This window comes from Cetorhinus maximus, chromosome 23, assembly GCF_964194155.1.
Source record: "Cetorhinus maximus chromosome 23, sCetMax3.hap1.1, whole genome shotgun sequence".
In the NCBI taxonomy this organism is placed as follows: domain Eukaryota; kingdom Metazoa; phylum Chordata; class Chondrichthyes; order Lamniformes; family Cetorhinidae; genus Cetorhinus; species Cetorhinus maximus.
In genome coordinates, this window is record NC_135901.1 from 58,585,278 (window position 1) to 58,611,513 (window position 26,236).

Below are 26,236 nucleotides of genomic sequence, written 5' to 3' on the forward strand. Positions count from 1 at the left end.
GGAGCTGTCTGGAATGTTAAACGGTGACGTCATGCAGCAGCACTTTGGGTCTTTCTTTTGAAGAAATGGAATTCGGCTGTTCTCATTAGGAATGCTGGAGACAGACTGATCAACAATGTCATCATCAAATGGCACAGCGCGGCAAGAGGACCTTCCGCACATTTTATTTATACCAGCTTTTTACAAAAATCTTGCCAATTAATCCCAAATTCCTTCTCTCTTTCCATGGATCAGAATTTTCTCCCTTTCAACCATTGCCAAATTCCCCTTTGTAGAAGGAGTTTCTGCAGAATCCATGCACTTTGCCTTAATGAATAGTTCCCTTACCCAATGAAATTAAGAGTTGGACTAGGGTTCCTTCTCCAGTTTTCGATACAAGCATAAGCTATTTATACAATTCCTTTCATGGTGAACTTTCAAAAGATGTTTATTCTGATCAGACATGTCCTCAGTATTTCCTCAGTCATGATGACTATGAAACTATCATTGATTGCCATACAAACCCATGTGGTTCACCAGTCCTTTAGGGAATTCAATCGGCCGTCCTTACCTGGTCTGACCTGCATGTGACTCCAGACGCACAATGGATGTGGTTGATTCTCAACTGCCCTCTGAAATGCTTTAACAAGTTACACAGTTGAAGGGCAATTCAGGATGGGCAACAAATGCTGGCAAGCGATGCTCATGAAAGAATAAAGATCCATGATGAAGCGCGATACAAAGTGATTTTCTACCATCTCTCCCACTCCCTCATGTTCAATCATTGTATCAGTTGCATCTATCTTTAGGATGACGCTAGTCTTTGGATCACACTGGTCGTCATCTTTCAGTCAGTAATTAACTGTGAATTTGCATTTGTAAACTCATTAATTTCTGTTGTCAACTAAAGAAACTGCTAGTTTTTGTGCCTAGTCAGTTTCATCCCTCTTGATTTTGGAGCGGGGAGGGGGGGGTGGGGGCGGGGGGTGGCTTTTTGCGGCTTGGCGAAGGGCAGATTTAATGTGGCGGTGAGATACTATATTCAATTAATATTCAACAACAAATGTGAATTATGAAACTTTCCCTCGCACTTAGATGTGTAAATCTCGATAATGTTTCTACCCATTTCCAGACAGGGGACCTTTTGCGTGTACGTAGTAACCACTGCACTACGGAAACAATGGGCAGAACCACATGGACTGACTTAGAATATCAAACCATGCAGTCTTACTGCACTTCCGAACCCTGTTTTGTGGAAGTACAATTCGGCTGAAAAACATAACCATGCGGCAGAGAAATTGACTTGACATTAGAATCATAAAATGACACAGCACATCAACAGGTTATTCAACACTTCACACACGTGTGAACTATCTTATTGCAATTCGTCTGACTTATTGTCTCTTTCTTACAACCATGCCTTTTGGAGAAAATCAGTCAAAGCCTGGGGAAGTGCCAATGTCACATGGCTGTGAGATAATGTATTCAGCTATTATTTGGCAACAAACGGGAATTGTGCAACTTCTCACAATTAAATGGCTCAATTTTAATAATGTTTCCGTCAGTTTTCGAACCAGCGACCTAGCACATGTGAAGTGAACGTGAAACCACTACTTGTTTCTCTAATCATTTATAGGATATGGACATCGCTGGCCAGGTCACTATACCACAGAAACAAGTTGTGAGAAAAAGCCAAAGGGACTTGTATGGAATGTCAAACTGTGTAGACATGCTGCACTGCAAGATCCTGTTTTACAGGTATTGAATTGGAGTGGGACATTTTGGAATGCTGCAGAGAAATTGATCTAATTGTAAATTTACACAGCTCATTAGGAGGCCTTTCGACCCATCGGGTGTGTGCTTTCTTCCACTTAGTTCCAATATCATTCTCTTCCTTCATAACCCTGCAGTTTTATTTTCCATTTCAAATAATTGCCCAATTCCCTTTTGAAAACTCTGATTGAAGAAAACCAATATTGAAAGAGGTGCAGGAGCTTCTGCAGTGTCCATGCTCAGTGTGTGAAAATTAACAAAGTTTCCCTCACCCAATTATATGGAGAGTTGTGCTGGGGATTCATATATGGTCTTCGAAATAAAAAGAAATAATTACAATAAAGAGTACTCCTTATTCGATATCTACAATCTAATTCCTCTTGCTGTACAACCTGTTACAGAGGCTGTTATGCAAAAGAGGCTTACTGCAGATACACGAAGCCCTGCTTAGATCGAACCTGGAGGACTGTGTGTAGTTCTGGGAACGGCACCTTTTCAAGGATCAATATTGTTTTGCAGCATTGTCCAACCAATCGCCCATTTTCCCATGGAACTTGGTTTCATCAGCTAAACCACAGGCTCCAGCCAGAGTTGAACTCGCGACCCCTGGTCTACTAGACCAGTGCTCTAACCACTGAGCTATGGAGCCAACTGCTCAATCAAATGCCCGGAAAGTCAACCATATTCAGTGGACGAGGACCAGGATGACATTTCAGGTAGATGACATTTGATAGACCTGGAAATGTCTGAGAGAGAGAACAGGAAGTTAAAAGATGCGACATGAAAGTGGCAGAATTTGATGTGTGTCAGTTACTTTCAGTGATGAATTTCTGCCATGTGTCGCCTTGTCAGTTTCACAGGAGCCGCAGGGATGAAGTTGGTGACATGTGGTTGAAATGAGGAATAATAGGAACTGTAGTCAGCAGGATTCAAACCGACAGGGGGAGACACCAGTGGATTTCAAATCCATCACCTTAAACATTGAGTTATGACCAACAGCTCCTCCGAGTTCAAAGGTGTTCTTATCAAATCAGAGATGGCGAAAAAGTAAGTCACTCGGCCCATCGCGCCTGTGCTGGCTCTTTGGAAGAACAACTCACCCGATTCCACACACTCGAATTTCCCCCGCAGCCATTTATAGTTGTACTGCCTCTCCCCGTTCTTCCTGTCAAAATAAAGGAGCATTAAACCAGAATCTCCTCTTGCTCACCTAAAGGAACTTCCTAAAGTGCCTGAAAGGGGGAATGTGACTGAAACTGTGGCAGCGCTGGGATTCGGACTCACTCCCATATTCACAAAAAAACAAGTATCAGTTGGAACTCGCTGGGTGACAGCAGAGGTGGCAATTTTTGTTATTTATTTTATTTTGTTTGCTACTGAAGGACCCAGTGACAGCCCGGAACTGCGTGACAATGAATGATGTTCCAGTTAACAGCAATCGCTGTTGTCATTGGCTGAGGAAGTCGTTTGTGTTCGATATAAACATGTAATTTTGTGGGGGAAACGTGTCTCTGGTGAGCGAGGACTGGAATGAGAATAAAAGGCACAGGTAGCACAGATCAGCCGGTTGTGAGGTTTGCAAACAGTTTCTCTGGTGCAGAGGTGATTAGGAATTGGCGCTTTCGCTGCTGCGGTTCTATATATACTTTTTGACATAAACATAATTGATTTATGCAATTGATTTCATAGCGAATTTAAAACAACACATTTTTTCTTATCAAGATACCCTTGCTGTTTCTGTGCTGATATCTACAATCTGATTCAATGCGCTCTACAAACGGCAGAGCTGGATTCAGGTTCCAGTCTCTGGCGGAGTGGGTCCGAATCCCGCGGCTGCCAAACTTTCAGATGCTTCCCCCTTTCTGGCACTTTAGGAATTCTGTTTGGGTGGAGAATAGGCAACTCCAGTTGAATACCGGGCGGGAGAGCGTGAGGGTGGGTGGGTGCCGGGGGAGGGGGAGGGGAGTGGGGGGGGTGGGGGGTTGGTGTGTGCGGGGAGAGAGTGCGGATTGCGGTCCTTTGTTTTGACTGGAAGAACGGGGAGAGGAAATACAAATACAAATTGCTGTGGGGGAAAGGCGCGTGGAATTGGTTGATTTGCTCTTCCAGAGAGCCAGCACAGACACAATGGGCCGAGTGACTTATTTTGTCACCATCTCTGATTTGATATGAGTGTGCATGGACTATGGATGTGCTGTTAGTCGTGTACGAGTGTTTGAAGCGATGGTTTCAAGATCTATCGGGCCTTCCCAATGTAGGTTGCAATCCTGCTGACTGCGGCTCTTATTATTCCCGATTTTAACCAGGTACCAACAGGATTAATTATCGGGTAAATAGAATAAAACAAAAACACCCGCGCTTTCTTATTTAAATTAATCTGTATGGATTCACAAAATCTGCAGTCACAAATGGAACAAACTGAGCCAGTTGGTGACATCCTTTCTTTCTGGGTGTTTGTCTCTCCTCAGGCCTCTGTCACTCTCGGTGTATATGTCTGTGTGTGTTCCTCTGTCTGTGTCAATGTAGTTCCGTTCCCCATTTTTCACAATCCATACTTCATTCACCTTAGTTGTGTGACTTCATATTAAAATCTTAGAGAGAAAATAAAAATAAATTTAAAAGATTGAAGAGGAATTTTTTTCTGTATTTTTTTTGAGTGGAAACTGTTCAGTTACTAAGTGTCTATGTTACAAAGTGGAAGGTGATTGAAATTTTCACCGAGCAACATTTAAAAAGACATTCACCGGGTCCTTATGATCGAGTGTTTAAGGAAATGGACGCTGGAGAGAGATAATTTGTAAATACAAATAGCCCAAACTCATATCCCTCGGACATTAGGAACTGGATTTCTTCTCGAAGTTTTTCCACGTGTGACATTTGCAGCTCTGATGTGAAACTTCAACTCTTACTCCTCTGATTCGGGCGGAGCTGTTGTGCGTTTTGGTTTTCAATCAATAAGTAAATCAGGCCTGTTTTAACAGTTTTTACCAGATCAATAAATCTTCATTCTCTGACCAGGAAACGATCCTGGACCGCGGCAGCACAAGGGCCGAATCCTCACCTCTAAATCACGAGGACAGCTGTCTATAAGTCTTGCAACGTGCTTTATCTGAGCCACATTTGCCATTTCTTCAGACAATTTCACCAGAGACAATTTTTTCCTACAGAATTTTGTGTTTAACTAGAACTCAAATGACATCTTCAGCGAATGGCACCCATTCTTTTTAAGGGGTGAGCTCAGTGGAGGATTGGCACCAATAAACTGTCGTTCAACTGATCTGATTCCAAATCCCGTGCCAGAAATAACAAGAAAACCCCCTGAAATTGCTCAGTGTCTTGAGTTCAAAAGCGTTGGATAGAATGTAAGAAAGTACATTCCCCAATAGTGTGCAATAAAATGTCGGAATGATAGTGAAAGAAGCAACCGTGATGCTGGAAAAGATAAAATTATAGACAGTTCCAGCAAAGAAAGAGGCCATTCGGCCTGGCGCGCTGCTTTCAAAGGGCAGTTGTGATTGATTAGCCAGGAGTGATATTTGTGTCAGTGTAAACAGTCGGCAGTGAAATCTCCCACATTACCGCGGCAGACATTCATCACAGAAAGCAACTGACACACATCAAGTTCTGGCGCTTTCATGTCACATCTTTTAACTCCCTGTCCTCCCTCTCAGACATCTCCAGCCGATCAAATATAATCCACGTGGAACGTTATCCTGTTCCCCTTTCCATTTATTATGGGGACTTAATGTACCAGGTGGTAGTGTTCCCATCCATCTGCTGCCATTGACCTTCTAAATGGTAGTGGTCGTGGGTTTGGAAAGTGCAGTCGAAGGAGCCTTGATGAGTTCCTACAGTGCATCTTCTAGATGGTACACACTACTGCTACTGTGCGTCGGTGGTGGAGGGAGTGAATGGCGAAGGTGATAGGTGAGGTGTCAACAAGTGGGCTACTTTGTGCTGGATGGTGTCGAGCTGGAGCCAACAGTGTGTTGCTGGAGCCGCGCTCACCCAAGCAAGTGGAGACGTCTGAATTGAGCCTTGTAGGTGCTGGGCGAGTTTGGGGATTCAATAGGTGAATTACTCTCCGCAGCATTCTCCGTGCCCGTCTTACCAAAGAAATAGTTGGTAGGACATGAATTTCTTAACAAGAGCACACAACAGAATATACCACCGACGAATATTTACGGTATTAGGCGATCTGTAGTTACAGTTTGAATAAGAGAGAATAAAAACAAACGGAAACATTCTGGTGAAGATAAATCGTTTATCCTTGTGGAATGATGCAGCATGATTTGTTTTCACACACACATACAGAACAGGCGATGTCTCAAATGTAATTCTGTGGCTGTAATGAAAATGATTATCAGGAGCTGCGCAGAACAAAGAGTCAATGGGAAACCTCTAGTTTTAGGCCAAAGTCAGAGCTCGACGTCCACCTTATAGAGACATAGGCTAGTGCAGTAACAACAGAGACAGAGCCTGGTGTGGTAATTACTGAGACAGGACCTAGAGCAATTTAAGCAGAGACATTACTAGCGCAGTAATAATAGAAACAGCATCTAATGTTACTTAAGCAAAGACGGGGACGAGTGCTATATTAACATAGACAAGGACTACTGCTGTAATATCGGAGACGGGTCTAGTGCAGTAGTTACTGATACTGGGCCTGGATCAATATCAAGAGAAATAGGGTAGTCATTACAGGCACAGGACATAGAATAATTGCTTCCTAGAGAGAGTCTAAGGCCGTAATAACCAAGACTGCCTCCAGTGTAAGAGAGACAGACATTATTTCGTGGAGTAAAAACAGAGACAGGGAGAGTGGAATAGAAGCAGAGACAGAGGTACAAAGACAAAGTCTCTGCAAAGGCAGGATCCATTTTAATTAAAAAGACAGAACAGCTCGAGTGTGATACAGGCTGATACAGAGTCTAATGTAACTTGTTCTGAAATATGGTCTAGCGGAATATAAGTGCAGATATGATTCAGTGTATTATAAGCAGGGCCGCGATCTAGTGGAATATAAGTGAGACAGTGCAGAGTGCAGTAATAATTGAGTCAGGATCTTGTGTAATACGAACCAGCCTAGTGTAGTGATAAGACAGACCGGATCCAGTGTAAGAAAACTGATACAGGGTCTAGTGGAGCTTCACATAATTCAGGGCTCTTTATAATATAAATTGACGCAGTGTCTGGTGAATTAAATACCGGCAAAGGTACGAGATTAATAAAAACAGAGACATGGTCAAGTACAGCAATAAGAGAGTAATGGTTTAGGGCAATAACAACAGGAACAGGGAAGTATGATATGAATGGAAGCATGTATTGGTGCAGCATTAACAGACAGGGTCAAGTTTGATAGACACGTGGCAGGTTCTACTGGAGTAATAGCTGAGGCAGGGTCTTGTGAAATGCAACGAAAAACATGTTCTAGTTTTCTATAACCAGAGACAAGCTCTAGTGCAGTGCCATCTGGGGCATGGCTTATTGTAACTTTAGCCAAGACCTGCTTCAGTGCAGTCATGACTGAGATAGTGCCAACGGTATGGTGCCCTAGTCCAGTATAGAAACAACTGAGAGATGACCTTCGCTAATATGATAAGAGACATGTCCTAGTGTAATAGAAATATAAACGGCGTCTAATTTAATCTGAACAGAGACAGTGCCAAGTGCACTAATAATTGAGACAGCGCCTGCTTGATGTGATGTGAACAATCACGGTTTCACTGCCACCTACTGGTCAAACTTTGCTACTGCCGGTGTTGTGAAAATGTCGAATCAATTTACTGTTTCTGAGATCAATGGTTAAAATCAGAAATAATGGAAAACGTAGTCGGCAGGATTTGAACCTGCGCGGGGTAACCCCAATGGATTTCAAATCCATCGCCTTAACCACTCGGCCACGACTACAGACCTGGACAGTGAAATATATATATTTCATATATGAAATCATAGAATAGTTACAGCAGAGAAAGAGGGCCTTCTTCCTGCCCTGTCACTGCCACCACCCAACCTTTTCCCCATAACCCTGCAATTTATACTGTCCCTTCTCGTTCTCCCTCCCAAACTGGGAATGAAAGAGTGAGAATGAGAGAGGAAGAGAAGTGATGGGTTTTGTCGATCCCAGGGAAAAGAGACTCCGGGAACAGTTCATTGTGACAGTTCACAAAGCAACAAGAAAACAACATTCCCTGAGGAGGGCCAGCAGTGGGAGCGTGTTTATTTCAAACACAGAAGACTTGTTCAGCCAATGACAGCATCGAGTGTCTTAGACATGAACATGAAGTGAGGTGAAACAGTGTAATAGCTTCTTTACCCAGAGAGTGGTGGGAATGTGGAACTCGTTGCCACAGGGAGTGGTTGAAATGAATAGTACAGATACATTTAAGAGGAAACTAGGCAAGTATTTAAGGGAGAAGGGAATAAATAGTTACAATTGTAGATATAAATTAAGAAAGATTGGAGGAGGCTGAAGTGGATCATAAACCCCGGAGCGGACTGGTTGGACCAAATTCCCATTTCTGTTTCCTCCATCCTGTGAGAATAATACCAGATTCTGCCGCCTCTCCACATGATTGAAATAGCTTATCCCTGACACAGTTCATGTGAATACTGCCCGTAACCTCTCCAAAGACTTGACATCTTTCCCAAAGTGTGAACATAATATTTCAGCTGAGGTTCAATAAATGATTTACAAAGATTCAGCATCATCAGTTTGCTTTTGAACTCCAAGCCTCCATTAATGAAGCCAAGGACCACATGAGCTATTTTTAAAGAAAGCAGAGAGATCAGCTTGCCCTGCTACCTTCGACGATTTGTGTACACGTCACTCTATCCCTCTACTCAGTTCTCCACCAAACAACCTTTCACAGCCCGTGTGTGTTTTTTTCCTTCACCTCCTCGTTCCGAACACTGTCCATAAGCCTTGCAGAATGTTTCGTCCACTCCAATTTTGCCATTTCCTCGCTTCAGACCCACTTCACCAGGGATAAGTTTGTCCTACAAAATGGCGCGTTTACTTGGAACAGGCTTGTTCAATGGCAATTGTTCTGCCAATGAGGACAACGGTTTCTGGGAGCTGGAACACGAAATCGACAGTGAGGTGAAATAGTCTCACAAGCTGCTCCTGCGTAAATTTCAATTTCCAAAACCCACCAACCTCTTCACTGCGGGTCCTGTAAAACTTACAAGGGAACACGCGGCAGACATTCATCACTGAAAGTAACTGGCACACATCAAATAATAAACAATTTCATGTCGCATCTGTTTCTGCTTCTGTCCCTGCTTCGCCTTCAGCTCCCTCTGCCCATCCAGCTCCCAGGTCAATTAGCTGCTTGATGCAGACACAGTCAGTTCATGAACACAAGCTTTCCCTGGAAAGCAGGGACAGAGAATGGAAGTCCCAAAGCTTCCGGAAGGGATGGGTTTGCAGATGACAGGGTAAAGATAAAACATGATCTATCTTCCTGGCTCTCTCACATACTGACTACATGAAAAGGACACAAGGGCAATCCACTATTTAAATATTGCTCAGTGAAAATTTCAATCATCCTCCGCTGTGTAACATTCGGGCACTGAGTCAACAAGCAGTCTGCACTCAAAAATAAACACAGGAAGTGGCAATCATATCTGGCAACATTTAAACCTATTGTTATTCTCTGTACCATTTACCACGAAGATACATAACAAAAGTGAACAAATTTCGCGATGGTAAAAATGTGTTCACCCATTGGTGAACTGAACCACACTGACACACACAGAAGAGCACAGACAGACATACATACCGAGAGGGACAGAGGCCTGAAGAGAGACAAACACCCATGTCACCAACTTGGCTCAATTTTCTTCCATTTCTGGCGATTTGGTGAATGCTTTCAGATGAACGGAAATGAAAGAGCGCGCAAGTAAAGCGGGGAAAAAACACGGGAGTATTTGGATGCTTCTGATTTCATTTCACCAGCAATTAGCTGTCGAGACAGAGAAAAGGACAAACAGGGAAGCAGCGCAGTTGGCAGGAGTCGAACCTACGTGGGGAAACCCCAATGGATTTCAAATCCATCGCCTTAACCACTCGGCCACGACTACTAAAGGAGCATGAATGTTTTTGAGCTAAAATTGCAGAATGGTTCCAGTGGGAAAAGCTGGCACTTGGCCCCACCTACTTCCGGTCACCCTGCAATTTTTATCGCCTCTCCTCGTTCTTCCTACCAAAATAAAGCACCGCAGGCGTCAGCTGCCCCGAGCGCATCCCAATGGATTTTCGAAGAGGACAAACTACTTGAAATTTCGATCGCAGTGGGATTTGAACCCGCGGTTCATAAGACTCTAAAACCCGCGTTTCATGAAACACTACAACCGAATTTCGAGGCCTTGGGCCGCTCGGACACACACCTAAAGAGAAAATAGAAGCACCGTAACCATTGCCTAGAGTGGTATCAGCTCTGAATTTTTCCATTACAAATAGGAGTAGGAATGGAACCATTTTGCCCCTGGAGCCCCGCATAATATCACAGAATGACAGCTAATGTTACACCACAGATAGAGGCCATTCGGCCCGGGTCATTGGAACATAGGATTTAGCAGCAGGAGGAGGTCATTCGGCCCTTTGCGACTGCTCCACCATTCAATAAGCTCATGGCTGATCAGGTTGTGGTCTCAACTCCACCTTTTTGTTTGCCCCCAACCCCCATAACCCCTTCTCGATCAAAAAGCTGTCTAATTCTGCCTTGAATAAATTCAGTGACCCAGCCTCCACTGCTTTCTGGGGAAAATAATTCCACAGACTAACCTCCCTCGGAGGGAGAAATAAATCTCCTCATCTCCGTCTGAAAAGGGAGAACTCTTACCCTTCTGGAAACTAACTCACCTGGTCCCACTCTCCCGCCTTTTCCCAGGGGACCTGCATTTTCTGTCCAAATCTCTTTTGAAATCCGCGATTGAATCTGCCTACCTCACACTCTCAGGTAGTGCATTCCAGATCCTAACCACTCGCTGTGGAACAGAGAAACCCCTTTAGAATTGTACACTTTATGTGATGTTGCCTCTCCTCATTTTTCCTTCCAACATGAATCACTTCACCCTTCCCTACATTAAATTTCAGGTACGTTTTAGCAGTTTACTCGAGGAGTTCCTGTGCATTAAGACAGATCATACAGCAATAAGAAATAAGGTTTTCCCTGACTAGCAATTGAACATAGGCTGCGACGGTGAAAGCACCAAATCCTCAGCACGAAACTCTCCAACTTCCAGTGAAGCCGAGGGCAGTGTTCGCTCAGAAACCAGCGGCTGTGACATTAACATAGTGGGATGCAAAGAGAGTCAGTTTGAGCGGTGACACTGCCGGAGGAATGGAGACCTGGGGTTCACGCATAAAAGCAGCAAAGCTTCAAAAACATGCGGCGCTCAGATCGAGCCCACGACCCTGAGATCAAGAGTCTCATGCTCTACCGACTGAGCTAGCCGGATGTACACAATGCTTGCTTCCTATGCCAAAATTCAGGTAGATCAATGTTGTTTTCCACCTGGAGCCTCAGCTTGTTCTGAATTTCAAAGTGTAGAAGGTAATCGACCTACAAAAGCTCCAAGGTTGCAATGCATTCCGCTCAATCATCAATAACACCAATTAAATATTCCTCTTCTTAGCTGCACAACATTACAAACTCCACTTTCACCCTGATATTTATCTCTTTCACATTTTAACATGAAGCTGCACAACTCATGTGAGTTAAGTTTGTGATCTTGAATATGTGTTCGCCCCTCGGGGAACTGAGCCATATTGACACACACAGAGAAACGCACACAGACATGTCACCAACTTGGCAAATTATTGTTCCATTTCAGGGGCCAAATGTCGTGAATGTTTGCAGATGAACAGGAGTAGAAATGCCAGTGTGTTTGTGTGGTTTTGTTTCTCATTTCACTGATAATTTATTCTGCAGACAGTTTGTGTCAATCAGGAATGAGAAGAAGGGGAGTTGGCAGGATTCGAACCACATGGCAAAACGCATGAACCACTCGGCCAGGACAACTGGGTAAAGGTTGCATGTTGTTTATTTAAAATAATAGAATGAATACAGTGAGTCCAGTGAAAGAAGGCCTTCCAGTCCTTGCCATTGTCCCACCTTTTCTCAGTCTCCCTGGGATTTATACTGCCTCTCTTCATTCTCCCAACAGAAATACAACACCACACAGCTTAGCTGCCCCTTCACCGCACTGAGAATCTTTTGGAAGCGACTCAAATAACAAAGCACCAGAAAGTTTGGCAGTGGTGGGAGTGAAGCCCAAATCACCAGAGAGATCGAAACCTGAACCAGCGGCTGAGCCCACTCGGCCTCACTACCACATTCAGATTAGACACAAACATTGTCTTCACCAACATTGACACTGAATTAGAATATAATCAAATTATGATCAGGAATTAGCCATTCGAACCGTCGAGCATTCTTAGCTACTTAATAAGATCATGTGAAAACTTCAATTATCATCCACTTTGTAACATCCAGGAGTTTAGTTGCTGAACAGTCTCCACTGAAAATAAAGAGAGAAAAGTGCCCTGCTAACTGCTTATGTTTTTGCTGATATGAAGTCAGAGAACTAACATGGATAATGTTTGGCTGGTTAAAATGGGTAACTGAACCACATTGACACACACAGAAAATCATAAATATGCGCGTTGTTAAGATTTGAAATAGTGAATAATTTCAGATTGTCTTTCAATGTGCAGAAAGTGGAGCTGTGATCAGCTTTAAGCTCAGAAGATGCACAGCAAGAATGTATATTACAGCTTGATGCTCACAGTGCCTGTTGGGACTCGGTGAGCTGTATCTAACGATTGAGACCATTTAATTGTCGTTCAATGTGTCCGGTTCCAAATTCTGTGCTCGAAATGATAAGAAAACTCGCTGAATTTGCTCAGTGTCTTGAATTCAAAGCATCACATGGAAGATAAGAAAGTTCATCTGAACCGTGGTGTTAGGAAACATAAAATGACAGAACGTTACAGCAAGGAAAGAAGCTATTTGGTCCTGTGTGCTGCTTTCAAAGAACAGTGTGATTGCTTGTTCTGAATACTCAAAAATATTCGTCATTTAGGAAGAATGGGCGACAAGGAAAACGATGCGGGGTCGCACTGTTAATAAGGAACTAGATCAGTACATTAGTGAGAGAGGGCCTCAGATTGAAGGATCAACATGTAGAATCAGTTTGGGTGGAGCTAAGAAACAGCAAGAGGCAGCAAACATTGGCGGGAGTTGTTTATAGGCCACCAAACTGTAGTGGTAATGTTGGGCATGGGATAAATAAGGAAATTAGAGCTGCATATGACATGAGTAATACAGGAATAATATTCTGCCTCGCACCACCAGCTCTATAGTCAGTGTTTTGTAACCTATCACAGCCCTTTTCTTTTATTTTCACCCCCTCATTCCGACTCTGGGTTTATTCCCGAGTTTTGCCCTTGTGATATTTCCAGCTCTGATATGAAACTTCCACTCTCACTCCACCAATTCTAGCAGAGCTAAACCGTGTTATTTTCAACCAGCAAATCAATCAAATTGATTTGAACAGCTCGCCTAAGAGTAATAAGTTTCAACTCCTTAATCAGGAATCGAACGCAGGCTGTACTGATAAAATTTCCCATTTTAACCATTAATCCAGCAGCTTGGCCCATGGAAGCTGCTTATGGCATTTTTTTCATTCCAGATCTCTTTCAAAAGAGGCAAGTTTCTTTGGCCATATGGCCTATATGGTTTGAACACAAGTGACCTCTTCAGCCAATGAGAAAATTCATTGCTGTTAGCTGAAAGATGAAATCGATACTTTCCTGCTTTAAGAAAGTTCTTAAAGCCTTCTCCTTTCTCGGAGCTTTTAGTCATTTGACCGATTATGTGGCTCTGTGTTACACTTTGTTATATAATGATCCTTGGGAACGCCTTGTGCCGTTTCATTCGGTAAAAGGAGCTTTATAAATATAAGCTGTTGTTGTAGTCCACACATAGAAAGAGACAGACTCCTGTTGCTTCTTTCATCCTGATATTTTTCACTGTAACATTGTAATGAGAAGAATTCACAACTAATGTGAATACAGCTTGTGCTCGTAAAAATGTGTTCACCTCCTTGGGGAACTGAACCACATTGACTCACATAGAGGAACATACTCAGAGGTATACACCGAGACTGACAGAGTCCGAAGGAGAGACAACTGCCAGAATGAAATTATGTCAGCAAATCGGCTCAGGATTTTTTTCCATTTGCGACTGGAGGTTTGCAGAAGGCTGACAAATGAATGTAAATATGAGAACACGGATACGTTTGGAGCGCTTTTCCCCGATTCAAACAATAATTAATTCTGTCTGCGTGCAGTTAAAACCAGAAATAATGAGAAACATAGTCGTCAGGATTCGAACCTTGGCAGGAGTTCTAATGCATCGCCTTTTCCACTCGTCCACGACTACAGAAGATTTTTCTATGCTACTTGTGTTTGTATGAAATCATAAATTAGTTACACCAGAGAGAGCGGTCTTTCTGTCATTGCCATGACCTGATCTTTTCCCCAGAACCCTGCAATTTATACTGTCTCTCCTCGTTCTTCCCAGTAAACTGGGAATGAAAGAGTGAGGATGATCCAACCCAACCAATTACCGCCAAATCAGTCTACTCTCCATCATCAGGAAGGAAATGGAAGGAGTCATCAACAGTATCATCAAGCGGCACTGACTTAGCAATAACTTGCTCACTGATTCCAGTTTGTGTTCCACAAGGGCCACTCAGTTCCTGACCTTGGTTCAAACATAGACAAAAGAGCTGAACTCCCGAGGTGAGGTGAGAGTGACTGCCATTGACATCAAGGCAGCATTTGACAGAGTGTGGCATCAATAAGCCCTCGCAAACCTGGAGTCAATGGGAATCAGCGGGAAACGCTCCATTTGTTGGAGTCATATCGAGCACAATGGGAGATGGTTGTGGTTGTTGGAGGTCAGTCATCTTAGCTCCAGGACATCACTACAGGGCTTCCTCAGGGTAGTGTCCTCGGCCAAACCAGCTTTACTAATGACTTTCCTTCCATCATAAGGTCATAAGTGAGGATGTTCGCTGATGATTACACAATGTTCAGCATCTTTCACGACTCCTCAGATAGTGAAGCTGTCCATGTCGAAATGCAGCAAGACTTGGACAATGTCCAGACTTGGGTTGACAAGTGGCAAGTAACATTCGTGCCACACAAGTGTCAGGCAATGACCATCTCCAACAAGAGGGAATCCAACCATCGCCCCTTGATTTTCAATGGTATTTTCAGCACTGAATCACCCACTATCAACATCCTGGGGGTTACCATTGACCTGGAACTGAACTGGACTAGCCATATAAATACTGTGGCTACAAGAGCATGCTAGACGCTAGGAATTGTGCAACGAGTAGCTCACCTCCTGACTCCCCAAAGCCTGTCCACCATCTACAAGGCACAAGTTAGGAGTCTGATGGAATACTGCACACTTGCCTGGATAAGTGCGGTCCCTAGTACAAATAAGAATCTGGACACCGTCCAGGGCAAAGCAGTCCGCTTGATTGGCACCACATCCACATTCACTCCCTTCACCAACGATGCACAGTAGCAGCAGTGTATACCAACTACATGATGCACTGCAAGAATTCACCAAGGCGCCTTAGACAGCAGCACCCAAATCCACGACCATTACCATGCAGAAGGGCGAGGCAGCAGATAGTAGGAGCACCACCACCTGGAATCTCCCCTTCAAGTCACTCACCATCCTGAATTGGAAATATATCGCCGTTCCTTCACTGTCACTGGGTCACAATCCTGGAACTCCCTTCCTCACAGCACTGTTGGTGTACTGACACCACAAGGACTGCAGCGGTTCAAGAAGGCAGACCACCTTCCCTGGGGCAATTAGGGATGGGCAATAAATGCTGGCCCAGACAGCGAAGCCCACATCCCGTGAACGAATTTAAAAAAAATCCATGTTAGCCCGCAAATTATATTGCCTTGTTCTTCTGACCAAAGTAAAGCGCTGCAAACGTCAGTGCCTGGAGCAAGTCTGACGTATTTGCTCAAGTGAGGAACTAGCTGAAGCTTTCAATATTGGTTTTCTTAACCCGAGTTTCCAAATGGGAATTGTGCAATGGCTTGAAAGCGACAAAAATACAAGGCTAAGGAGAAAGAGAAGGAGAATGCCATTTATTATGAAGCTCTTTGTGCAAAACTGACATAGGCACGATGGGTGGAAGGTCCTCTTACTGCGATGTGCCATTTGATGACGACATTGTTGATCAGTCTTTCTCCAGCATTCCTAATGAGAACAGCCGAATTCCATTTCTTCAAAACAAAGACCCAAAGTGCTGCTGCATGACGTCACAGTTTAACATTCCATACAGCTTCATTGGGCTCTTTGCAGCACAGGGATTATGGAGGCGAGTGGGGTCATATCCGCTTCACTTATGATGGAGCTGCGGTTTGAAAGTAGCAAGAGCATTATCTAAGCTGGTTTATTTGAATGCGTGAAAGTTCGATAATTTACGTTTGTTGTAAATATGAACACGAGGGTTAGAATTCTGCTGACTAAAGTTTTCACCATTTGTGATTTTATCCAAATTAATAGTCCCTTAATTAGAAGGAAACCTTTCCAAATACGTCCGTATTTTCTGATTTCCATTCATTTGAAAGCATTCAGGAAATTTGCTTTCAGAAATCGAACAAGCACTGAGCCAAGTCGGTGCCATCTTTGCTTTCTGGGCCTGTGTCTCTCCTTTGGCCTCTGTCACACTCGGTGTATATCTCTCTGTGACTGTGATTGTCAATGTGGTTCAGTTCCCTGAGGGGGTGAAAACGTTTTTAAAGTTGCAAACTTGATTCACGTTAGTTGTGCAACTTCATGATAAAATGTCGTAGAGGAAAGTATCAGTGTGAAAGGTAAAACAGGAGACGCGCCCTTTCTATATATATCCTACAACAACAACAACTTATATTTATAAAGTGCCTTTAACCAGTTGAAACGTCACAAGGTGTTCCCCAGGATCATTATATAACAAAGTGTAACACCGAGCCTCATATTCCGTCAGATGACTAAAAGTTCGGTTAAAGGGGGAGGCTTTAAGAACTGTCTTAAAGGAGGAAAGTATCGATTTCATGTTTCACTAACAGCAATGGTTCTTCTCATTGGTGAAGAAGCCGCTTGTGTTCCATCAACACAGACCGTTTGGTCGGGGAAAGTTGTCTCCTGTGAAAGAGGTCGGGAATAAAAAATAAATGTCAAATATGCCTCCATAATTCAAATGTCAAGCCTTTATTGCTGGTTTCCCTGATGTCCAGTGAATCGGGATTGGCGCTTCCATTGGACCAACAGTGAATAGGGTGGAGGGTTTTGGAAATCGAAAGTTGCACATGAGCAGCTTATTTCAGCTTTTTCAGCTCACTGTCGATTTCATGTTCCAGCTCACAGCAATTGTTTTCATTGGATGACGAAGTATTTTGCCTTGAACCTAAACATGCATTTTTATGGTGAAAAAGATCTGAACTGAAAAAAGAGAAATCAAGTGCAAGAAAAAAACATGGCCTCAGTGAAAAATAGTGGGAACGGGACAAGTAATGCTAGAAAGACAAACTTTCTGGCTTTGTGCCTTAACACAAGGAGCAGTCACAATAAAGTGAATGAATTAACCACACAAATAGATGAAAATAGTTATGATATAGTCGGGATTAGGGAGACATGGCTGCAGGGTGACCAGGGATGGGAACTGAACATCCAGGGGTATTCAGTATTTCGGAAGGACAGACAAAAAAGAAAAGGTGGTGGCGTTGCACTGCTGGTTAAAGAGGAAATTAACGCAATAGTGAGAAATGATATTAGCTCCGACGATAACTAATCTGTATGGGTAGAGCTGAGAAACTCTAAGGGCCAAAAAGCGTTCGTGGGGGTTGTATACAGACCCCCAAACTGTAGTGGCGATGTTGGACAGGGCATTAAACAGAAAATTAGGGACGCATGTAATAAAGGAACATCTGTAATTCTGGGTGACTTTAATATGTATAAAAAATTGGGCAAATCAAATTATTAACAATACCATAGAGGCGGAATTTCTGGAGTGTATAGGGGATATTTTTATGGACCAATACATTGAGGAACCAACGAAAGAACAGGCCATCCTCGACTGGGTATTGTGTAACGAGAAAAGAATAATTGGCAATAATTTTGTGCCACGACCCTTGGGGATGAGCGACCATAATATGATAGAATTCTTCATCAAGATGCAGAGTGACATAGATTCTGAGACTTGGGTCCTGAATCTTAATAAAGGAAACTACAATGGTATGAGGCGCGAGTTGGCTATGATGGATTGGGAAACGTTACTTAAAGGGATGGCGGTGGATAGGCAATGGCAAACATTCAAAGAGCGCATGCGTGAACTGCAACAATTGTTTATCGCTGTCTGGTGCAAAAATAAAACAGGAAAGTTGGCAAAACCATGGCTTACAAAGGAAATTAGGGATAGTATTTGATGCAAGGAAGAGGCATACAAATTGTCCAGAAAAAAAAAACAGACCTGAGGATTTGGAACACATTAGAATTCAGCAAAGGAGTACCAAGGGATTGATTCAGAAAGGGAAAATATTGTACGAGAGTAAGCTTGCTGGGAACATAAAAACTGATTGTAAAAGTTTCTATAGGTATGTGAAGAGAAAAATATTAGTGAAGACAAATGTAGGTCCCGTACAGTCAGAAACAGGAAAATTTATAATGGGGAACAAATAAATGGCTGACCAACTAAGTACATACTTTGCTTCTGTCTTCACAAAGGAGGACACTAATAACTTACCAGAAATGTTGGGGAGCACAGGGTTTAGTGAGCTGGAGGAACTGAAAGAAATCAACATTAGTAGGGAAATGGTGTTGGCAAAATTGATGGAATTGAAGGCAGGTAAATGCAAAGGGCCTGATAATCTGCATCCCTGAGTAGTTAAGGAAGTGGCCCTAGAAATAATGGATGCATTGGTGGTCATCTTCCGAGATTCTATAGACTCTGAAACAGTTCCTACAGGTGGAGGGTAGCTAATGTAACCCCACTATTTAAAAAGGGAGGCAGAGAGAAAATAGGGAATTATAGGCCAATCAGCCTGACGTCGGTAGTGGGGAAAATTCTAGAGTCCATTGTAGAAGATTTAATAGCTGAACACGTGGAAAACAGTGGCAGAATGGGACAGCGTCAGCATGGAGTTATGAAAGGGAAATCATGCTTGACAAATCTACTGGAATTTTTCGAGGATGTAACTAGTAGATTTGATGAGGGGGAGCCAGTGGATGTGGTTTATTTGGACTTACAGAAGGCTTTCAACAAAGTCCCACATAAGAAGTTGGCGTGTAAAAGTGAATCATATGGAATTGGGGGTAGTGTATTGGGATGGATAGAAAACTGGCTGGCAGACAGGAAAAAAAGAGAAGGAATAAACAGGTCTTTTTCCGATTGGCAGGAAGTAACTAGTGAGGTACCGCAGGGATCGGTACTGGGACCCCAGCTATTCACAAAATATATTAATGATTTAGATGAGGGAACTAAATGTAATATTTCCATATTCGTAGCTGACACAAAGCTGGGTGGGAGGGTGAGCTGTGAGGAGGATGCAGAGATGCTTCTATGTGATTTGGACAAGCTGAGTCAGTAGGCAAATGCATGGCAGATGCAGTATAATATGAATAAATGTGAGGCTATCCACATTGGTAGCAAAAACAGTGAGGCAGATTATTATCTGACTGGCTATAAATTGATAGAGGGGAATGTACAACGAGACGTGGGTGGCCTCGTACACCAATTGGTGAAAGTAAGCATGCAGGTGCAGCAGGGAGTAAAGAAGGCAAATGGTATTTTGGCCTTCATAGCGAGAAGATTCAAATACAGGAGCAGGGATGCCTTGCTGCAATTGTCCATGGCCTTGGTGAGACTACACCTGGAATATTGTGTGCAGTTCTGGTCTTCTTATCTGAGGAAGGATGTTCTTGCTATCGAGGGTGTGCAGCAAAGGTTTAACCAACTGATTCCTGGGATGACGGGACTGACATATAAGGAGAGATTGAGTCGGTAAGGGTTATATTCAGAAGATTTTGGGGGGCGGGGTAATCTCATAGAAACCTAAAAACTTCTAACAGAACTAGACAGGGCAGATGGTGGAAAGGTATTCCCGATGTTGGGGGTGTCCAGAACCAGGGGTCACAGTCTGAGGTTACGGGGTAGACCATTTAGGACTGAGCTGAGGAGTAATTTCGTCACCCAGAGAGTGGTGAGCCTGTAGAATTTGCTACAAAAGAAAGTAGTTGAGGCCAAAACATGATTTCAAGAAGGAGTTAGATACAGCTCTTGGGGCGAAAGTGATCAATGTATATGGGGAGAAAGCGGGAGCAGGCTAGTGAGTTGGATGATCAGCTATGATCATAATGAATGGCGGAGCAGGCTCGTGGGGCCGAATGGCCTACTCCTGCTCCTATTTTCCATGTTTCTATGTTCCTATGGCACATGAGAGCTTCCATCTCAAGAATTATACTTGCCCGAAAAAAGAGCTCCTCTTAATTATTTCACAAAAGGAGCCAACACGGACGAGAAATGACGGGTCAGTTAGATATAAAGATCAGTGTATCTCTTTAATATAAGAAAAACCGTGTTGTCAATGGTCGGACACCTATGGAGAGTCGGTCAGCAAGAGTACAAGACAGAGCTTCTATGAGGTTGACTGTCTTAATTGGCTGTTCCATTTTTGAACTAATTTAACAATTAATTGGAATGGATATTTCAGTGTGTTCCATAACTCCTGCCTGAATTTCTTCTGAGTCACGGTATAAATACACGTGTTCGTGCAGCAACTCAGAAGCTGAAGCATGTTTCCACATTCCTGCAGAATAAACTTTGGATTATTGAAATTGAAACCGGTGAAATAGTCAGTTCTTGTAATTCGAACATGGAAAAAATTGATAACGTACGTGAACCACAGGAGGACGAAGCTACCAGAAATTGTGAAGAGTAAAAGGATGCATTTTTTGCTGCTCTCCATCTCTGGGTCCCGCTGACTCTCCCCATTGCTCTGGACACGGAGTCTTTTGCGAGCTCTACTGGCCGCAACAATATGTCTGACAGTGAGAACATTGAGCAGTATGATGAGGAAGACTGGGACGCATGGGGTTAGAAGACGATCAGACCAGTCAAACGCCTTCCATACGGGTGTAGCATAAAATATAGGTTTTATGTTGCAGTACCAGGCTACGTTATTAATTGTATATAAAGGCTCATATGTTAGGTAGAAAGGGATGTTTTTCAAACAGCTCAGGATACAAACCATTGCTATGACAACAGCCGCAGTTTTGGCCTTGCAGTATTTTGGTTTCAGCTTCTGGCAACAAATGGCCACAAATCGATCAAAGGTGAAAGCGACTGTTAACCAGACGGAGCAGTCTCGAGATGAATACATAAGCACAGTAGTGGCTGTACATGCTGATGTCCTGGACAGGAAGCTATTTCTGAAATAGATGCCACCTATTCTATTCAATATCACCGCGGTGACAATGACCAGGAGATCCATCAACGCCATGAACAGCAGGTACCGAGTGATACATCTGGAAAGGCCACAACCTCCGCGAGACAGGATTACAATTGTCACTATATTAGCTGCAAAAGGAACAATAGTTACAGATTAGAATACAATTAATAATTTTAGTTCGGCCTGATGTGGTACAATATGTATAAGTCTTCTACGTTTTGTATTAATATGTACCTGTTCAGCGCAGATTTACTGAGTAATGAATGTTATAACAGGAAAACTTATTGTGCTTGCTGGATCTGAAGTCATAACTCACTGAACTTGGGACAAGCAAATGCAGCTGAACGAAATTAAATGTGGTGCCAGGAGATAGTGATTCATCAATAATTAACCTTAAATTAAAATGAATAAAATCATGTTGATTAACTTTAAATCAACGTGAGAAAGATTGAGATATTATGCCATTAAGACGTCGGGAAAATCACTAAGTAATTTCAGCAGGGTATGAGGGTATGAGTCTATAATGAGTTATTGGGAACTGTTATTCCACTGTCGCTTGAAAAATGGTAATGGTAGCAATGAACAGTAATTTATTCTTTATGGTAACGTTTGAGGCAGCTCTTTCTGCCGCTCCTTGTCATGCGACAAGGCCATTGTGTCAGGTATCACTGTGACAACGGCACATCCCGCAAGGAATCGTTCAGTGACAGCTCTGTGCGGCGTTGTAACATGCGAGGCAAAATGGTAGGAACAATTGGTATGGACAATGTAGCTAGAACCTTAAATTCAGCAAGTGCAGAACTTAAATGGAACGATAAATGTCGCAAGTAATTTTAGAAATGGCGAATAGAGTCTTAGTATACATAAGAAATTGTGAATTGCTGGTTTACGTTTGGATCTGGGTGCCCAACGGGTACTTCAGTCACTTAAAGCATATATGCAATTTGCTGTTGGAAGTTCATGTTTAATCTGGTTCCATCACTCTTTAACGCTTTGGCTTCCAGTTTACAACAACTTCATACATTGAAAATATCTCTGAATTAACTCTTCCAGTTATTTTGCCCAGTAAATTAAATACGTGTTCCCATTTCTTGATTTTGAATACCTCTGTTAACCCTAACCTCAATATACTTTGACCCCAGGAAAACCACCTCAGCTTCTCTCGTCTCTTCAGACAACTCGACCCTTACATTTCGGCCATTGGACTGGTACCCTGGAGAGCAAATCACTTGATTGTTGTGTGGAGACAGCAACGACCTTGAATGCTAACTTTAAAAACATCGCCCGCCTTGCCATAGCATTTGAATTGAGAATCCAAGGGGAACTCATTTAGGAAAAGTGGAATAGATCGAGTTAAATTTTCCGGGTTGGAAGAAGGAGAACAGGAATCGTAATATTTATGCAGTCTAATTAATAGGAACTGCGAACTATTAAATGTTGATTAACCGAAATAATTAACCCAATATAGCACAATATAAATTCATGCACTGGTTGCATTCAGTGATGGGCGCTTCTGTCTTAAACAAATCAACTAAATGGTCATTTTCTGTGAATCGTTATCAACGTAAATTGTGATCTTAACAAAACTTGTCAGTTATTCGTTCAATTGTTTATTGAATTGTTTAAGCGAATGACTGCTGTAAGTATGTCAGAAGAGCGGACATGGACGTTTAACTTAACAAACGCTGTTACATCGAACAACAACTCTTTTCAGGTCATGTTGTATAAGACAGTTGACAGTCAATTTTCAACATTCACAAAAGGTGCGGGTCTTGTGAGCCAAACAAGCATCAAAGTAATACACCAGGAAATATATCTGAAATATCGTCCAAGTTGCCCCAATCGTTGAACGGGGGGAAAAATAAATACACAATGATCGATTTGTCCACAGGCTCATACCTGATACACGGTATTTCGGCACAACACGCTCTATACAAACTAAAGATATTGAAATAGCAAGATACACCATTGATAATATCCAATAATGGAAGAATAAATCTCATAAGATTAGTTAAAAATAAGTTTAATTGATCTGGAACCGTTCATCTGATGCACCCGCAGCAGATGGAAGAAAGTCAGCTCGATTTCGAAGGAGATCGCTGGAGCTGTGACTGCTAAGTATGTAACTGAAACCGAATGCTGAGCAAGGGATAGACATATGCGCAGTTAATTCCCGCTGTGAAGCACAGTCACGTTCTAATGTCAGCCTCCTATAGGCTCCCTGAGTTCCTGAAGCCAGGAAATAATGGAACTTGGACTTTCCCGCACCAGGGAGGCAAGTGATTGGAGAAAATTCTAATATGGTTACACTATTATTGTCAGGTCGCTGATGGATGGAAGTTTTTTTTTTCACTCATTCTCAACGTTTAAACCATGTTAATATATTAGCATCAGCCCATGTTAGATCCGATTAGCGTCACGATATATCAATATTTGCTAGTATTTACATTGGTTAAAATAATGTCATTAGGTCGCTTGTAGATCCGTCTTGTGTCGCTCTGGGTCAGTGTTCAGGAGTTTAAAAGTACTATTGTCCATTCGGTGTTAGAATAGGTTTGCGTCACTCTATGTCAGTATTTAGCAAGGTTAAAGTATCATTATCAGATCTCTGTTTGAGCCAGTTCTCTAATTCTCTGTCAGGAGTCAGGGAGGATTGAAGTACTTTTATTATTTCAGTGATGGGGCCGGGTTGCTTCACTCTGTTCGGGATTTTGAAAGCCAATGAAATTTTTAAAATAAAACCCCAACATCGCCACATATAAAACCATTGGATGTGCAGAAAGCACTGCTCTGGGTGTAAAGTTCATGGTTATCTGGCGAACCAAAGCAATTAAAGCATAAGAAAAAAAACAACATTCAGAAGTACCAACAGAGAATTGGGTCACAGAAATAGAAAAAAAATAACTGCCAAAGCAATAAATTAGAAAATGCATGCCGAAGAATCCGGACAGTGCGTTAAATAATAAACTGTGCGGTTATCTCCGCATCTCACCTGGAACCCCGATAGCTGCAAGGACAGGATAGTAAATGGAAAATAACGGACCATTTGATGGTGAGTGCATTTTCTGTATGAGACTGTTTACTCGAAATGTTCCCAAAGTATGCTCTGTGACAGAAACGATCCCTTATTTATCAGTGGTGATGCAATTAGGTAGCATCAACTTGGGTATTTTAGTTACGGAAAAATAAACAAGCAAATCACTTTCATGATGATGTGTCCTGAAATAGACCATGATATAAAGTATCATGCAGACACCTAGAGGAAAATAACATCTCTATAACATATATCCACAAAAGATAATGCAATGCAGTGGTCAGGTTAAAACGGAAGGCTGGACATTGCATACACTATTAGACAGAGTTGCATGCATCCTGCAGCACAACAGGCACTGTCCCTCTCTGCAGTGCTGCCGAATTGCTCGATATCGACGAAACTCTCCCTACCCAATTTGTTTTCTAACTCAGCCAACGATCTCCATCAGTCTTTACTCATTCAGCTTATAGAATCATAGAATAGTACAGGGGTTAAAGCGTATGTGTCATTCAGATTGCCGTGCCTGTGACGGCTATTTGCAAGAGAAATTCAACTAATCCCACTCCCATTCATTGCCGCATAACCCTGCATTTTTTCTCTTCGGGTAATTTTCCCACACATTGTTGAAAACCACGATTGGGTCGGCCTCCGCCGCACTCTCAGGTATTCCAGATCTTAATCACTCGCTGCACCAAAACCTTTTAGCTCATTTGGTATTTTTGCCATTCATCTCAACTCCATGACCTCTGGCTCGCGGCCCCTTTGACAATGGGAATGGTTTCTGTCTCTCCTGACACCTCGTGGTGTTCATTATCTTCACAATATATCATTCAGATTTTCCTTCTTTAAGAAAAAAATGCAACCTTTCGTCAAAACTGGCGTCCCTCGACCTGGAACCATTCTTCTAAATCTCTGCTCCCTGTCTTAGGCCTTCAAGTGCATCGTAAAGTGCGATGACCATAATTGAACACAATGCTGTAGTTGTGACCGAACTAAACTTTTACAGATTTTCACAATGACCTCTTTGGTTTTGTCTCTCCCCGTGCTTATAAAGCTCCGCATTCTGTTTGCTTTCTTAAGCACTTCCGAGAATCCTTCCGGGCTTCCTCTTAAAACGATCTGAGCTATTCCTTCATGATCCACCTGTCGGGATCACATCTACATGTTTGCCACTTTTTGGGTAAATACATTTTATTCCTGAATTCGCTAATAATACTTAATTGCCGGTTTTATATTTAGGGCTCGTGGTTCTTATCCCCCAACAAGTGGAAACATTTTACTCTCAAACTAGCTTATAAATCCAGTTCATAACCTTTCAAACCTTTATCAGTCACCGTTTGGCCTTAACTTTATTGGAGTAATTTGCCATTAAAAAATCACCATTTCCTAATAAGCATTTCCAGTTCCTTCGAGTATCGTCCGTGTGAAGCACCTTGCACGGCCCCAAGTGCCAATATAAACATTTAAATATACATATATATAGTACAAATGTAACATGTGTTCACAATGCTTTAAGTGCTGTTTATCCAAAGCTAGATACAATTGCAACACAGCTTATCTGTTTCTCAGTTACTTTGCTTCACATATAAATTCCAATGTCTATTGGATTTGTGGTGGTCCTATTAACCTGTTTAGTCACGATGAACGATCTGAATCACATAATCACATAACATTTACAGTGCAAAAAGGGACCATTCGTCCGAAAGAGTCTGCACTAGCGGTCTGGTAGAGCATTCTACCAAGTCCCAACCCCTTACCTTATCTCCGTATCCTTGCACATCCTTCCTTTTCAGATAGAAATCCCATTCTCATTTGAACACCTCGATCGAACCTGCCTCCACCACCCTCTCAGGGAATTCGTTGCAGACTGCAACCACACTCTGGAAAAAAAAAAATCCTCAAAATATTTTTATTCG

At 42.6% G+C, this 26,236-nt stretch overlaps 3 non-coding genes across 3 annotated transcripts; all 3 read right to left on the reverse strand.

Annotated features, from left to right (window-relative positions):
- Window positions 1-2,328: 2,328 nt before the first annotated feature.
- trnat-agu (transfer RNA threonine (anticodon AGU)) lies at window positions 2,329-2,401 on the reverse strand. The gene has a single exon. It is a non-coding gene; the product is annotated as a tRNA-Thr (tRNA).
- Window positions 2,402-7,580: 5,179 nt separating this feature from the next.
- On the reverse strand, window positions 7,581-7,662 carry trnas-uga (transfer RNA serine (anticodon UGA)). The gene has a single exon. It is a non-coding gene; the product is annotated as a tRNA-Ser (tRNA).
- A 2,093-nt stretch (window positions 7,663-9,755) lies between these two features.
- On the reverse strand, window positions 9,756-9,837 carry trnas-uga (transfer RNA serine (anticodon UGA)). Its single transcript has one exon. It is a non-coding gene; the product is annotated as a tRNA-Ser (tRNA).
- Between the last annotated feature and the right edge of the window lie 16,399 nt (window positions 9,838-26,236).